Below are 18,385 nucleotides of genomic sequence, written 5' to 3' on the forward strand. Positions count from 1 at the left end.
TCTAGTACAAATTTGTAACCCACAGTAACTGACAAGACAATAATAAATTTACAAAGTAACTGGGTAGATGAATATATGCCACAAAGGGTAAATTAGATTAGCATAAGGTGAAAGTTACTTTCTCCATCATATAAAAGGTACTGCTGCCATGCTGCCCTTCTGTACAAAGGCTTATCAAGCTTGCATCATATTTGTTAATGTCCCATTGGCCAAAGCCAATCATAGACAAATGCAGTCAGAGGAGTGACAAGAATGGAATATTTACAGATGTGGTTTATTGGGAGCCACTGATTTAACAGTTAATCACACAAGCTCCCTCCTAAATCCCCAACCCACATTTCCAACTGCTACAAAGCATTTGCTCCTATATGTCTCACAGACACCTCAAATTTATCATTTTCAAGATCACTCTCATTCTTCTCCATCTTAAACACTCAATGTGAGGATTATCTTACCTCAGAAATCTCTTTTTGAATCTAGCTTTTCTCCAAACTCACTCAACTTAATTCAAGTCTTCATTTATCCATTCTCTACCAAACAGTGTTGTCTTCCACAAGTGTAATAAATGGCACAGACTAGCCTATAAATTTTTATTTATAGGATTAAGTCCTTGTCAAAGATGTGCAGTGGGTTGAATGGTAAACCTTCAAAAGATACGTCCTCCCAGAAACTGTGAATGTGATCTTATTTGGAAAGAGAGTCTTTGCAGATTTAATTAAGGATCTCAAGATAAGATCATCCTAAACTCAGAGTAGGTCCTAAATCCCATGACACTTTTCCTTCTAAGACACAGAGGAGAAGACTGAGACACATAGAGGAGAAAGTCATGTGAAGACAGAAGTATATAGAGGTTGGAGTGATGAACCTACAAGCCAAAGAATACCAAGGATTGCTGGCCGTCCACCACAAGCTAGGAAAGAGACATGGAATGAATTCAGAGCATCCAGAAAAAAATTAACTTCCCCAACACCTGGAATTTGGAGTTCTGGTCTCTGGAACTATCAGAGAATAAGTTTCTGTTTTCTTAAGCCACCAGGTTTGTGGTAATTTGTTACAACAGCCCTGAGAAACTAATGGAAGAGGAAGACCCTTCATCACTGCTATTTTCCATCTCTTCTTTTCCTTTTCCTTATCGTCTGCTACTCCCTGCCGAAAATTCTCAAAGCATACAGATCCCTTCTCTCTTCTGGGCTTTCTCCTCAATGCCTTTCTCCCCTTTCCTGGCTCTCAAACTTCTATTTTCCATTAAGAACTATTTGAAAGTTGGGATCCTTGGGTGGCGCAGCAGTTTAGCGCCTGCCTTTGGCCCAGGGCGCGATCCTGGAGACCAGGGATCAAATCCCACGTCGGGCTCCCGGGGCATGGAGTCCGCTTCTCCCTCTGCCTATGTCTCTGTCTCTCTCTGTGTGTGACTATCATAAATAAATAAAAATTTAAAAAAAGAACTATTTGAAAGTCACATCTTCTATGAAGTTTTACCTGCTTTCATATTATGAAGCTGTGTTCTGTCTTCCAGTGTAATCTGTCATGGTTCCACACATTTTGGTCAGATACCTGCTATAAATATTTGGTATTTGTTCAACCTAATATAATACATTCAATTCTCCATTTAAAATTTGTTTACATTAAATCACATTTCCTTATTCTTTTATCTTTTTTTTAATTTAGAAACTGAAACCACTCTGAGCAATAAGCCACTTGCATTCATAATTATATTAAAGAATACTAAGTACCTAGAAGGCAAATTTTTAAAATTTCAAAGATACCCAGCTGAACAATGATGACCAATGAAGGTAGAAAAATAAGCTTCATATGATAAACCAGACAAGTACTGTATTATATCACTTATATGTGGAATATAAAAAAGTCAAACATATACCAAAAATTAAAAAAAAAAAAGGGAGAGAGAGTATGTGTAAAATAGTAGTTACCAGGGAAGCAGGAAGAGGATAAGATTGATGGTATTTAAGGGTACAAACTTGTAACACATACTAAAATAGCCACAGAGATGTAATGCACAGTTTGTTGAACATAGACAATAATGTTGTACTATAAGTATGTAATATGATAAGTATTACAACCACAACCATCATATATAAATATATCAAAGTAATATGATGTACCCCTTTAATTTACACAATGTTGATGTCAAATTTACCCAATAAAAAGTTTAAAAAAGAGAGAGGAAAATACACTACAATATCACGCCATAAATGCCTTAGATATTGTTTTCTTCTTAAAATCAATACATATTTTATCTCAGAAGAAAAATTAGCAATAATCAAAGTATCTTGTTGAAGAATGATTTGCTGATAAAATAAATTGATTGGCTTTTAACTATTTCAAACTATTTTCTCTACATTTAGAAACTCAAACTTAGTAGAATATGGGCAGATTCAATATTTTAAAAATACCCTGATCTTTATAAGGTAATTTGCTAAAATTTCTTAAATTATCAGTGCTGAGTCAGACATTGAAGATATAATGTAAGGATATCCCTTTCTTCAAAGAACATTTACAGTCTAGCTAGGGAGATAAAATATTTACATTAAAGTACAAGTGATAACAACATAAGATACCATTGATTGAGTATAACAACCAATGAAATCTATATAAAAAAATACAAATATTCTTAAATGCCAAATGATACTGTTTGTATTCAATAATAATCCACAATTAATATTAATATTCAAAGTGTAGAATTACTAATATCAGAACAAAAAGAAGAAAAAAATGGGGGAAATTTCACAAGTGAATGCTTTGGTTTTTACTTAAAGAACTAATATAAAAGAAGGGTGCAAACTAAATGCAGCAATACGTTAAAAGGATCATATACCATAATCAAGTGGATTTATTCCCGGGATGCAAGAATGGTTCAATATCCATAAACTAGTCAATGTGATACACCACATTAACAAAATGAAGGATAAAAACCACATAATCATCTCAGTAGATGCAGAAAAAGCACTTAACAAAAATCAACATCCATTTATGACAAAAACTCTCAACAAAGTGGGGATAGAGGGAATGTATCTCAACATAACAAAGGCCATATATGACAATTACACAGCTAACATACTCAAAGGTGAAAAGCTGAAAGCTTTTTCTCTAAGATTTGAATAAGACAAGGATGCCCACTCTTGCCACTTCTATTGAACACAGTATTTTTGAATTCGTAACCAGAGCAAACAGACAAGAAAAAGGAATAAAATGCAGCAAAATTGGAAAGGAAGAAATAAAACTGTCATTAATTGCAGATACAATAATATTATACATAAAACCGTAAATACTCCATCAAAAAACTATTAGAACTAATAAATTTAATATAGTTGCAGGATATAAAATCAGTACACAAAAATCTGCTGTACCTATATACACTAATAATGAATTATTAGAAAGAAAAATTAAGAAAATGACTACATTTACAATAGCATCAAAAAGAAGAAAATACCTAGGAAAAAAATTAACCAAGAAAGTAAAAGACCTATATATTGAAAACTACAAGACATTAATGAAAAAAAATTAAAGAAAATACAAATAAGTGGAAGAACATTCCATGCTCAAGGACTGAAAGAATCAGTATTGTTAAAATATCCACACTACCCAAAGTAATCTACAAATCCAATGCAATCCCTATCAAAATTCCAATGGCATTTTCACAGAAATAGGACAAATAAATAATCCTAAAATTTGTACAGAATTACAAAAGACCCTGAATAGTCAAAGCAATCTTGAAAAAGGAAAACAAAGCTGGAGGCATCATGTTCCCTGATTTCAAACTATATTGCAAAGCTACCATAATTTTAAAAGTATGATATTGGCATAAAAACAGAAGTATAGATCAACAGAACAAAACAGAGAGCTGAGAAATAAACCCATGCATATATGGTGAATTAATTTGTGACAAATGAGCCAAGAATACCTGTAGGGAAGGACAGTTTCTTTGATAAATGGTGTTGGGAAAACTGGACAGCCACATGTAAAAGAATGAAGCTTGACAACTATCTTATACCAAACACAAAAATTAACTAAAAAATGGATTAAAGACTTGAATGCAAAATCTGAAACAATGAAACTCCTAGAAGAAAACATAGATGGAAAGCTCCTTGACATAGGTCTTAACGATGATTTTTTTTTATCCTAACACGAAAAGCAAAAGCAAGAAAAGCAAAAATGAACAAGTCTGACTATATCAAATTGAAGATCTTCTGTACAGCAAAGGAAACGATAAAAAAAAATGAAACAGCAACTTACTGAGTGGAAGACAATATTTGCAAATCATATAACTAATAAGGGGCTAACCATCAAAATTTATAAAGAGTTCATATAGCAAAAAAAAACCAAAACAAAACATAAAACCCCATAAAAAATCCAGTTTTTAAAAATGGGCAGAAGATATTTTCCCAAAGACACAGAGATGGTCAACAGGCATATGAGAAGGTGCTCAACATCATTAATTATCAGGGAAATGCAAATCAAATCTATAATTAGATATCACCTCACACTTATTAGGATGGCTATTAATGTACAAGAAATAACAAACGGCAAGGATGTGAAGGAAAAGGAACTCTTCCGCACTGTTGATGGGATGTAAATTAGTGCAGTCACTATGGAAAACAGTATGGAGGTACCTTAAAAAATTAAAGATAGAACTATCAAGAGGCACCTGGGTGGCTCAGTCACTTTAGTGTCTGACTTTGGCTCAGGTTGTGATCTCAGGATCCTAGGATCAAGCCCCATCATCGGGCTCCACGTTCAGTGGAGAGTCATCTTCTCACCCTCTCCCATTGCCCCCCTCCCTATGGCTTTTGCACACACTCTCTCTCTCTCTCAAATAAATAAAATCTTAAAAAAAAAAAAAAAAGAACTATTATATGACCCAGCAACTCCAATTCTGGTATTTACTCAAAGAAGGTAAAAACACAAACTTGAAAAGATGCATCCCCATCTTCATTGCAGAACTAGTCACAATAGCCAAGATACAGAAGAACCAAAGGGCCCATTGATGAATGAATGGATAAAAAATTGTGGTATATACATACAATGGAGTATCATCCAGCCATAGAAAAAAATGAAATCTTTTTTTTTAAGATTTTATTTATTTATTTACAGAGACACAGAGAGAGAGAGAGGCAGAGACACGGGCAGAGGGAGAAGCAGGCCCCGTGCAGGGAGCCTGATGCGGGACCCATCCAGGGTCCCCAGGATCACACCCTGGCTGCAGGCGGCGCTAAACCGCTGCGCCACCTGGGCTGCCCGAAAAAAAATGAAATCTTGCCATTTACAACAACATGGATAGAATTGGATGGCATTATGCTAAGTGAAATAAGTCAGACAAATACCGTTATGATCTCACTTACAATGTGGAATTTTAAAAAACAAACAACAAACAAAAACTCATAGCAAACAGGTTGGTGGTTGCCAGAGATGGGGGAATGGGTGAACAGGGTCAAAAGGTACAAACTTCCAGTTTTAAAATAAGTCATGGGGATGAAATGTATAGCATGATGACTATAGTTTAATAATGCTGCATTGAATATTTGAAAGATGTTGAGAGAATAAACAAATATTCTCATCATAAGAAAGAAGTTTTTGTAACTACACATGGTGATGGATGCTAACTAGTCTCACTAATAGTGTTCATTTTGCAACATATATTGAATCATTGTGTTTTACTCTTGAAACTGATAGGTGTCAATTATACCGCAATAAAAAACAAATTTAAAAAATAGAGCAAAGCTAGCACCTAGGGTGTGATTGGCCCAGGCAATAAGTAAATTAAAGAGCAAAGAGGCTGGGTCCAACAGAGCGACGGTCTGAAGTGAAAATATGAGCAAAGGAAATGCTTGCACATGTTTACGGTAGATGGTATCTTCGTTGCCATTATTCACTACCCTCTTCCTTCTAATAGGATGACATATTACTGTTATTTGACTTGACATTCCTCCTGCAGGGAGAGCATACCTCCCCACCTCATTGGCATTGGGCTTGGCCACTTAATATGTTTTGGTCACTGGAATGTGAGCACTCATAACATATACCATAGCTGAGCAGAAGCTTTATGAAGAATCATCAGGAGCTTCTTCTAGGGCTTTTGATCTCTCCCTCTGCCACGAGAATAGGAATGTCCCATATAGGTGCTTCCTCTTTAACATGGGTCCCAGAATGAGAAGATACTTAGAACAGAGCCACAGCTGACCACAGGCTACATGCTCTGTGAATAAGCAATAAATGTTTTTGTTGTCCCAAGTCCATGAGATTTTCTTACTATAGCACAGTTGACTAATACAGAAATTGCTACCTAGAAGTAGGATGCTGCTCTGTAACCCTGTCCTTAGCACCAGATAGAGTGTAACATGGAAACTGCTTATTTGGAGCTACAAAAAGGTGATCCATATTAAGTAGGGATCAAATATTTGGTGAGTGAAATCGTCACCTACAATGGCTTGAACAACAGGAGATAAGCCTAATGAATTTATGGCTTCGGTGAAGAGAAACAAATGGTTCTGTACATGAAGTATATTTGAAAATGAGAGATCTGGCCCAATCCTCCAAATGTAATAAATAGTGCCCCTTTCTGTAGCCTTTCCTCTGCTTTCTTAGTGCCTGTCACCAGCCCTTATGCCCTCATGCAACACCCCACCCCTATGGTGGTGCCCCAGTCCTACCTGTCTCTACAACCATAATATTCTGTGCTTAAATGAGTCCCTGCTTTGTGGAGAATGAAGAATTCGGACTGAAGAAAATGTGATTTTGAACTCACGAGTTGATGATAATGATCACTGAGTGAAAAATCTAGAGAAGAAAATTTGATTGTTAATTCTTCCCTATGTTAATATTTTAGAAAAATGTGATGTTGAGGGAGAATAAGCAAATACTCTTAAAAATCATGCTATATTATACACAACATCTTGTGGGACACGAGAGTTCAATTAAAAAATTATTCTTCTTGAACTAAATAACATGTTGTTTTCCACAAGAACCACTGACTAGAGGTCTTCATCTGGAAAGTACTTCACTTGCTAGTATAAAGAATTTTAAGAACACAGCAAGTAACAATGTTCCCTGCTTTCTGAAGAGTTCCCTGTTCCTTCTGAAACACACAAATAATTGCCAAGATAACTGATCTCACATTCTTACTCTAATGAAATGAAATGACACTCATTCTTTCAGATCCTTACCAAGACATATTTTAGAATTGCCTATGCTAAAAGTGATAAATCATATATAATCATCCAACTGTAATACTTTCCAAATATATTTTTGTTGATATGCAATCAGCATTAACATTTCCTTTCTACTGAAGTTTCTCAGTTCCTGTTAATGGTCCTATAAAACAAGGATACTGGGCAGCCCAGGTGGCTCAGCGGTTTAACACTGCCTTCAGCCCAGGGCCTGATTCTGGAGACCCTGGATCGAGTCCCACGTCAGGCTCCCTGCGTGGAGCCTGCTTCTTCCTCTGCCTGTGTCTCTGCGTCTCTCTCTCTCTCTCTCTCTCTGTGTGTCTCACGAATAAATAAATAAAAATCTTAAAAAAATAAAACAAGGATACTTCTTAAAGATTTCATAGCAATCTGTTCTCTGATTAATGTGAATCTTTCTTCTATTTAATCTTTAATTCAAGTTTAGTAGACAATGGTAAACTCCAGTAACTTGACCACCTTACAGGTTGTCAAGTTCATTATATTTTCTTTTGCTCATCAAAGTACCTCAAATTTAGGTTGGAGAGTACCTAGAGAGTAATCCCCTTTGAAGTTCTTGTTATCATAAGGGGGTGTGTTGCACAGACACACTACCCGTATCGGTTAGGGTTTGACCAGGAATGCTGGACCACTGTGAGCGATGGGAATGAGGGGATTACTAAAGGAGACCTTACACAATTTGAGGAGAAGAGGAACACAGGTCCCGAAGGGAGCACCTCAAGGATCAGAGCAAAGTTGCTAAGTGCACAAAGGAGAACTGGGGAAGGCTGTGGAAGGTTTGACTCTGCATTTGGTGATGGGCCTAAAGTTACTATAGGTCAGTAGGGCAAATAGGAAGGAGCAGAAGCAAAGTAGACACAGGAAGGACAAACTTGTGATGACAAATTGGTATCGTTTCGTCTGTTTCTCATCATTCCAGACCTTTATTACATGGATGGCCCAAGACTCAAACTAAAAGAGATCTGGTAGGCGATGGAGAAACTGAGGGCCCAGCTGCTGCCCAACAACATGAAGGCTACTGTCAACAGATGAGCGACAAGTGTGGGTTGCACCTGGCGCCCTGCACTGACCTTACAAATGTGAAGGCTTTTCCCTAACTCTGCTGCTTTCTAGAATCAGGCAGATGTCTCACGTGACTAGTCCTAACCAAGAACCATACAGAAATCTGGCAAACACAGTTGATGACACAAGATAAAATTACACAGTGCCCAAAATCCCTTCATATAAATTGACCCAAAGATGGATTTAAGCCTCTCAGAGACCCCATACATTAATTCAATAATAAAGCCTATCATACTACAGAATCTTAATTACTGCATTTATTTGCAAATTTTCTCCAAAACTTTTTCTTTCTTTCTTTTTTTAAAGATTTTAAAATTTATTTACTCATGAGAGACACAGAGAGAGAGGCAGAGACACAGGCAGAGGGAGAAGCAGGCTCCACATGGGACTCGATCCCAGGACTCCAGGATCACGTCCTGGGCCAAAGGCAGACACTCAACCACTGAGCCATCCAGGGGTCCCCAAACTTTTTTCTAATGCCAGAAACATCACTACAAGCAAAGAGGTATTTATTTTGCTCTTACAAAGATAAACACAAATGTAAAGCAACACTCAACATCTTATCATTGTTTGATTTTTTAAATGCAAAAAATCTACTTAATACTTCTTTATTTCCACCCAACTGACCTTTACCATCTCAGTTCTCCTCACATTATCTTCTTCCTGCTTCTCCTAGGGCAAAAAGTATTTAAACTCCAAACACAAGGGCTTCCTTCTTGCTCTTCCCTGCAATGTGGCTTTTTGTCAAAGCCACCAAACCTATCTGTCAGAGTTGTATAAAAATGACCTATAATTACAAATATGAATTAAGTTCAAGTTCTTTCTTACAGAGTTCTCTGTCCCATGTAAATTAAAATATGAGGTATGTTACCAAATTCTATATCCTTGCAAACCCAACTCAGCTCTGAGACTGGTAACATCCCTAACACACTCTTGGAGTCCCTACAGATGTCTCGGTCCTCATCAAAGAATTTCTCCAAGGAGAGAATAATAAGCTCAACTTGGTCAAGTGTACCTTAGTCCCCAGGGACACACTCTTCTATTCAGTAGTGGCACTGAGCTCCCACTTGCCAGAAGCATTAAAATTAAGTCTAAGCCCTGAGTGGACTTAATAAAACCTTCTGAAAATCACAGCTTTTTCAATATTCCCTTCACTTTGAAAATTTGGGGTTAGGGTGACTTCTAAGTAGTAGCATAAGTTAACTAACATATTATCCCTAGTATATGGTAAAACGTCACCAGGAATTGAGGCAGAAGATCCAAATGCTGGTTCTGGCACAAGTCTCAATGAGAAGGTAAAAATGTACCTTATGGGGTGTTGTTGTGAAGTGGAAATTAGATAATGGATATCCTATTCTCACCCATAATGACTCCTGACCAGTCCATTACCCAACCCTTTGGTAAGGAAAGACCTTCTCTTTCTTGCACTAGGCCATACACTTGGGTAATGGAGTGCTTGTAGGACTGCATAGCTATTTCAGGGGCCACCTCACACCACACAGAACCACTATTCTCTTCCACACAGGCCCTGTGGTGGACTTGCTATGCCATGCCTCATAGCTACTTACTGTGAGGTAGGAGGTCTTTCCAATTAATGGTAAGGGTTATTTTTTTCTTCTTCCTCTTTCTCAGGGTACATGGTATCTCTCCGTGCAGTCCAGCCTTCCATTACTCTGGATTAGAAAGGTACCATAAAAGGATTAATGTAAAAATGCTATATGTTATGTGACATAAATGCTTATTAATGTAGAACATACTTTTCTCCTTCTCTCTAGGTTTTATTTTATATCACTCATGGTCAAAAAATTACCTTTTGTTCCAATAATATTCCTAAGATAAGATCAATTATTGACTTTATTTTTTTCTTAAAGTTACTTATAATAAAGCTATAACAATAAATACAATAAAGTTATAATAAAGGCAAATGTATAACCAAACATAGCTTACTGAAAACTAAAGCTAAGTTCTGCCATATTTACATTTCAGTTACAGAGAAATAAGTATGTGGAATTTATTTTCATCATCAATAGCAGCTTCTAGGCTTATAAAATATTTTGTGCCTGTAGGGACTACTGAAGCACAATCGATTTTAGTTCTCTTTCCTCTCCTCCTCCATGCTGACCTTATTGAGCAGACAAAAGTCAGTCCAAACTCAGAAAGGCATCTGATTAGTAGATTACACACAATCAAAAATTTAAACCTTTTTTTTAAATGTTAAACTTACTACAGGCTGATCAAAAAAGATCAAATATGACTTACTTAAACATGCAATATTTGATATTGGAAAATTTTGGCTTATAACTAATATTTTCTAAGTTGCAAGATGTTGCCTGTTTCAAATATTGAATAAGCTTTTTTCTCCCACTCTTCTTTCTAAGACCAGCAAAGACCATTTTAGTTCCAGGGATATATTTCTTTGGGTTCTCCAAATATTCCATCAGAGTTTCCTCTCCCCAGATAATACCTATAAAGGTGAAAGTAAGTTTTAAGTTTGTGTAGTTATATTTGTAAGGCTTACTTTCTGATGTGACCCACATATGTGAACAAAAGATTACTCTTAGATTCAATAGGAAGGCCACCATAACTGGGAATACTTACAGTTTCTGACCTACAAGAAAATTCTAAAATTAGTCTTTGGTGCTCTACTCTCCAGGTTCCCTATAGAAATCTAATACTCACATGCTGTTCAGCATGATCCAAGGTACACCAATAAACTGCCAACCAAAGCCGTACCCCCACCCTCCTAGAATCACAGAGTTCCTTCTAGAAGAGATCTTAGAAATTAATCTAACCCCTCACATTGCAGATGAGTAAATGATCCAAACAGAGAATTTGTCCTAGGAGACAAGATGACTTAAAGTCAAGAATTTCTTATTTTTTCTTCCAATCATAGGATGTTGCCTCTGTCCAAATTTCTGTCAAAAGTCTATGATTTCAGGAATCCAGTTTTACAATGAGAGAACGGTTGTCTCTTTCTTTTTTTCTTTTCTAAAACCAGTCAAAAAGAATACGGACACAGAGAAACAGAAATGCTAACTCCATTTTTGATAAAATATTCAGGGAGCACCTATACTCCAAACTTGATATAATTAGAACACTGCCAAAATCATAAAGCCTGGACCAGAGTAAGAGGACACCTATCACTAATGATCTCAAAAGAAAACAAGTTCTCCAAAGTAGGTGACATATCCTAAGTAGCAAGTCATAGTCCTCTGGCCCAAAAAGAGGAGAGTGTATATAAGCTGGCTGTGAAAGTCTCCCTAAGTTCAAATTGACACTCTGGAGGGTCAAGGGAGCCATGATTGAAGAAGAAAACACAGACATTCCATTTTTTTTAGACATTCCGTTTTTAAAAGAAGCCTTCTACCTTTTGATTTCCATCTGCACAGAATATCTTTTCCATCCCTCCACTTTCAGTCTATGTGTGTCCTTACATCTGAAGTGAATCTCTTGTAGGTAACATATAAATGGGTCTTTATTCCTTTTACTCATTCAGTCACCCTATCCTTTTGATTGGAACATTTAGTCCATTTATATTTAAAGTAATTAAGGATAAGTTATATATACTTATTACCATTTTGTTAATTGTTTTCTGGGGTGTTTTTATAGGTCTTCTCTATTCTTTCCTTCTCTTGCTCTCTTCCCTTACAGTTTGATGGCTTTCTTTGGTGTTACACTTAGATTCCTTTCTCTTTATTATGTAGTATTATTTATTATTATTTTTACACTTAGAGTCCTTAGATTCCTTTCTCTTTACTATTTATTTTTAAATTATTTTTTATTATTTATTATTACAAGTTTTCAATTTGTGGTTACCATTAGAGTTATACATCACAGCTTATATGTATAGCAATCTATATTGAGTTGATGGTCCTAAACACATTCTAAAAACAGTACATTTTTACTCCCCCCTCCATGTTTTATATACATGATACCATATTTTATCTTTCTATTTTGTGCATCCCTTCACTAGTTTTTGTAGATTTAACTGAGTTTACTACTTTTGAGCTTTAACTGCTATACTGGCTTTATTTTTTTTAATATGTATTTATTCATGAGAGACACAGAGAAAGAAAGGCAGAGACATAGGTAGAGGGAGAAGCAGGCTCTTCATAGGGAGCCCAATGTGGAACTCAATCCCGGATCCTGGAATCACATCCTGAGCTGAAGGCAGATGCTCAACCGCTGAGCCACCCAGGTGTCCCAAGCCATATTGGCTTTAAAAGTGATTAATCTACTACATAAACTATATTTCCTTTTACCTGTGAAATTTTTTTTCCTTTCATAATTTTCTTACTTTGAATTATGGCCTTTCCTTCTCAGTTAAAGAATTTCCTTTAATATCTCTTATAAGACCCGTTTAGTGATGATGAACTGCTTTAATTTTTGCTTGGGAAATTCTATTGCTCTCCTTCTGTTCTGAATGATAACCTTTCTGGGCAGAATATTTCTGGTTATAAAGTTTTTTCCCTCAACTCTTTGAATACATTTCACTCCCTTCTGGCCTGCAAAGTTTCTGCTGAAAAATCAGCTGATAGTCTTATCGGGTTTCCCTTACATGTAACTGTTTTCATTTCTTTTTTTCTGTTTTAAAATTCTCTTTATCAGTACTTTTTGCCATTTTAATTATGTGTTTTGGTGTAGACTCCTTGGGTTCATCTTGTTAGGGAGGGGTCTCTGTGCTTCTTGGATCTGGATGTCTGTTTCCTTCCCCAAATTAGGGAAATTTTCAGCTATTATCTCTTCAAATAAGTTTCCTGCCCTCTTTCTCTCTCCTCCTTCTGGGATCCCCATAATAAAAAATGCTTGGTAATGTTGTAGAGGTCCCTTAACCTGTTCTCATCTTTTATTTTTCTTTTATTTTTTTGTTGTTCAGCTTGATGGCTTTCCATTACCTTGTCTTCCATATCACTGGTAGTTCCTCTTCCTCCTCTAATCTTGATTTCCTCTAGCATATTTTTTATTTCAATTATTGAATTCTTCACCTCTGACTGGTTCTTTTATATTCTATACCTTTTTGTTGAAGTTGAAGTTCCTGATGTTAAGCCCCATTGATTTTCAAGCCAGATGTTATGGGGATTTCTCTTCCAGTTCAAGCCCCCTGTGCCTGGTGTGGATTCTGATTTTCTTGGTTCTCTGTGCTTATGATGTCCCTCCTATTGTGTGTTGGGGGTTTGATTCCAAATTGTGTTCCCACCCCTTCTACTCTTTTTGATGTGAACTTCTTTTTGTGATTGGCTGTGGAAGGTCCCTTCTGCCAGTTTTCAGAGTTAGTTGCAGAGATCTCACTATATTATCTCAGTGTGTCCATAGGATGAGGTGAGCTCAGGATCCTCTCACTCTGCCAGCTTCCTAAAACTTCCTGAATTTGACTTTTTAAGATTCTACATGTAAGTGACATTATATTTTTTTCTCCAACTTACTTCACTCAGCATAAATGCATTCAAGGTTCATCCAAATTTTTGCAAATGGCTAAACTTCCTTCTTTCTCAGAGTTGAACATTCTATCATATATACATTTACCACATCTTTCTCCACTCATCTGTTGACAAACACATAGGTTGTTTCCATAGCTTGGCTATTGCAAATAATGCTGTAATGAACATAGGATGTAGATATCTCTCCCAGATCCTGTTTTTATTTCCTTTGGATACATACCCAGAGATGAGATTACTAGACTGCATGACAGTTACTTTTAATTTTTAATGAATCTCCACATTGTTCTCCATGGTAGCTGCACCAATTTGCATTTCTACCACCAGTTCATAAGTGTTTCTTTTTCTCTACAGCTTTGCCAACACTTGACACAAGACACAAGACAATTTCTTGTCTTTCTGTTGATAGCAATCTAATAGGCATCAGGTGATATCTCACTGTGGTTTCATTTGCATTTCCCTGACAATTAGTGATGTTGAACACTTTTTTTATGTACCTGTTGTCCAATTATAAGTCTTCTGTGGGAAAGTATTCAGTTCTTCTGCCTATTTTTTAATTGTTTTGTTGTTTTGGGTTTTTTTGCTATTGTGTTACATCCATTCTTTATATATGTTGAATATCAACCCTTTACCAGATACAAAATTTGCAAATATTTTCTCCCATTCCATAGGTTGCTTTTTCATTTTGTTGACTATTTATTTTGCTGTGCAGAAGCTTTTTAGTTTGATGTAATCCCACTTAATGCCTGTTGTTCTTGTTGCTTGTGCTTTTGGTGTCAATGTCCAGATTATTACAAAGACCAATGTCAAGGAACTTTTTCCCTATGTTTTCTTCTAGAAGTCTTAGAGTTTCAAGTCTTATATTTAATTTAATTAGGTCTCTAATTCATTTCAAGTTAATTTTTATGAGTGATGTATATAGGGATTCAATTTCATTCTGCTACTTATTATTATGTAATCAGTAAAACAAATAGTAATATTATATCCCCACACCAGTCACAAAGATTACTTAAATTATCTGACTTAAGGAAATTTTATTACTAATTCTTGAATAATGTTAAAGCCAAGCCTTCTATACAGCTTTTAATATTTGACAACAACCTACAATAAAAGATTTGTAATCAGTTTTAATATTATTTCCAATGATGTCAACAATAAAATCCTCTAAATATTAGCAGTTAGAGAAACAAATATCAGGTTATAAATAGTCTACAAGTTAGAACTCAAAAGCTAACTGCTCTTGTAATGTGTCAATAAATAATAAAATGACACTATAGAAAAATATTACTTTAAAAACTAAAGAACCATATAAATTCAAATAATAAATCCAAGTTTCAGGTTGATTTAATCAATAGTCTATCAACTAGAAATCCTATTGCAATACATGCAATTAGAATCTGACACTAACTTCCTGAATTTGAACAGATTCCACAGACCCCAGTAATTCTGCCTCATTTCAGACACCAGCTACAAGTTTGGGGTCCTAGACCACCTCAAATTCTAACCAACTGGCTATAAATTTGAGGGTTCCCAGGACCCCCTCAAGTCTGATAATTTGCTAAAACAATTTAAAGAACTCAGGAAAGCACTATCCTTACAGTTTTAATATGAAGGATACAAATCAGGACCAGCAAGATAAAGAGATCCATATGATAAAGTCTGGGAAAGTCCCAAACACAGAGCTTCTGGATCCTGTCCCTAGAGAATCTTCTAGTACACCTTGTGCTCACCAACCAGGAAGCTTAACCAGAGTTTCCAATTAACATGGCTAGAGTTTTTATTGGTGTTTTATTACATAAGACTGCCTATTGAATCATGAGCCATGTGATGGAACTCATTCTCCAGCTCCTATCCCCTAACCCTAAGGTTGGACTGATATGTCACATAGCCCAAAGCTCCAACTCTCTAATTACATAGTTGGCCTTTCAACGTTGGCCACCTCCATCCTGAAACTATCTGGGAGCCTACCATAAGTCATCTCACAAGCATAAACTCAGGTGGTGGTCCCAGGGCCCAAACTTAAAATAAAAGAAACATTCTTATCACTTGGGAAATTCTAAGGTTTTAGAGATTCCCTCCTAGAAACCTAGGACAAAGACCAGACAAATTCTTTACTATAGAATATCTATTAACAGGATTTTTGCACATACTAAACAGAATTATATTGTGTTCATAACAATGACATTGAGGTTTAAAAAGATTTTAAAGCATGCTTTACCAAGGATTAAATTTTATTCTATTTTATTTTAATATAAGCATTTTATTGATTATCTATGTATTATATATATATATATATATATATATATATATATATATATATATATAGTTCTTTATTAGGGATGTTCTCTCAATTAAGATACATTGAAGTCCTAACTCCTAGTACCTCAGAATGTGTCTCTGTGTGGAAATAGGGCCATTGCAGATGTGATTAGTTAAGTTGAAATGAGGTCTCACTGTAGTAGGATGGGCTCCCAATCTAATATGATTGGTCCCTTTATAAGACAGTCATGTGAAGACAGAGACAGGGATGATGAAATGACAGAGATTGGAGTTATGCAGCTGAAGGCCCAAAACACCAAGAAACTACCAGAAACTAGGAAGAAACAAGAAATGAGAACGCAGTCCTGCCAATACCTTGATTTTCCACTTCTATCCTCCAGAACTGTAAAACCATAACTTCTGTTATTTTAAGCCACTGAATTTATGATATTTTATAACAGCAGCCCTAGGAAACTAATACAGTTATCAAATGCTTACCATATATTCCCCACCCCATTCCATCTTGGTTTGCTTGGAAACCCAAGAGAAGTCTAGGGACCAAGGGCTTTACTAGCTCTTCATCCTGCCAAACTGTTTGCTCTCAACATTTCAGAAAGACAAAAAGTGTCTTATTTTCACACAAAAATTTGTGAAAATTCTACATGTGCTAATTTTGTTTTAACCAAATCATTTGACTATATACATTTCCCTTTCCCCAATATTCTAGACGACAAGAATTTCACTATATCTTACCTATCTGTAGAATGGGCATCTGACAATTAGCTTTTTCAACTATAATATAAATGTCTGACATTAAGCTTTTGTTTGCCAAGGCATCTACTTCAAACACATCCAGTCTGAATAAACACACTGCCAGTTACGTGAGTAGATAGAGCCAGGTTTCCTCACTCATGAAGTTCCCCGCCTCCCTTTTTAAGAATGCTCTGGTAGACCTAGATAACTACATTTGAGAACTGTTTGTTTTTCCCTTCCCATGCTTTAATTCGCATTCTTATGTTTTAAATTCACCATTAAAGAATGAACCTGTGAAATCTTAAGCACCCCACCCTTGACTCCAATAAAAGTAAAACACTAGGCCTGCTCACTAGCTCACTCTCACTCTCTCTCTTTCCTCTCAACCACACTGTGTGGTCACAGGCATACCATGTAACATCCAGGACTTGTGAGTAATAAATCATGTCTTTCAAAGTTCCCTGACAGTTGCTGCTGAGGTATGTCTTGCAATCATAATAAGAACCACAAGGTCTGGTCCAGCCACAACACTAGTTTTGGTTGGGGAAATGTCTGTGGTGGCTTACTACAAGTAGTATAGGCCCAGGGGAGTGTCTCCAGACATTTCTAGTCAATAACATCACTATGGATAGGCTGAGAGCAACCCAAAACACTACCTTCCTAGAAATATTAAATTATTATTAAAATATTAATATTAAATATTAAAATAAGCAGAATCCCTCTTCTGACAAAATGCAAGCTACATTTGCACTAAAAAAATTATGCACAAAATGCCAAAGCCCTTCATTAAAAGCCTTCTCTTACAATATACTCCACAAAGCTCATTTAAATAAGCACTATACAGCATTATAAAACCCACTAAGAAACTTTTTAAAATACCAAATTCAAATCACGTATGAAGCTGCAATAATAATAATAATCTAATTCTCCAGACACCAAAACCAGACAAAGACACCACAAGAGAACTACAAACCAATATCTCTTATCACTATAAATGGAAACATCCTCAACAAAATACTAGCAAACTAAATCCAAGTCACATGAAAAGAATTACATACTATGACCAAATGGGACTTATCCCAGGAATAGAAGGATGGTTCAACATAAGAAAATCAATCAACTTAACATATTAATAGAGCAAAATGAAAAAGAATACATGATTATTTCAAAAGATGCAGGAAAAAATTTGACAAATTCCAACACCCTTTCCTGATATAAACACTCACTAAACTAAGAATAAAAGGTAAGTCACTTAACAAGAAAACAGGAATGTTTGGAAACCCCCAGCTACTAATACCCAAGGTGAAAAGCTGAAAACTTTTCCTCTAAGATCAGGAACAAGACAAAGATGCTCATTTTCACCAATTCTACTCAGAATTCCATTAAAAGTCCTAGCCAGAGCAATGGGGGGGGGGGGGGGGGAAATAAAAGCCATCCACCTGGAAAGGAAGAAGTAAAACTGTATCTATTCACAGATTATATTATTCTACATATAGAATATCCCCAAGGATCTACAAAAAGAATCTACCAGAACTAATAAATTAATACAACAAAGCTTCAGGGCATAAGATCAACATACAAAAATCAGTTATGCTATATACAAGCAATAAGCAATTTGAAACACTTCTATTTATAATTGTATATAAAAGAATAAAATACTTAGGCAAAATTTAA

General features: G+C 35.9%; 1 long non-coding RNA gene across 1 annotated transcript in view; it reads right to left on the bottom strand.

The window, feature by feature from the left end:
• Positions 1-5,149: 5,149 nt before the first annotated feature.
• LOC112668168 (uncharacterized) overlaps positions 5,150-18,385 on the bottom strand; it is a 31,751-nt gene continuing 18,515 nt past the window's right edge. Inside the window, exons 2-3 of the long non-coding RNA XR_007408553.1 lie at positions 9,833-9,937; positions 5,150-6,795 (exon numbers count right to left, since the gene is read on the bottom strand). This is a non-coding gene — a long non-coding RNA (uncharacterized LOC112668168). The remainder of the gene's footprint in view (positions 6,796-9,832; positions 9,938-18,385) is intronic.

Source organism: Canis lupus, chromosome 36, assembly GCF_003254725.2.
Source record: "Canis lupus dingo isolate Sandy chromosome 36, ASM325472v2, whole genome shotgun sequence".
Lineage (NCBI taxonomy): Eukaryota > Metazoa > Chordata > Mammalia > Carnivora > Canidae > Canis > Canis lupus.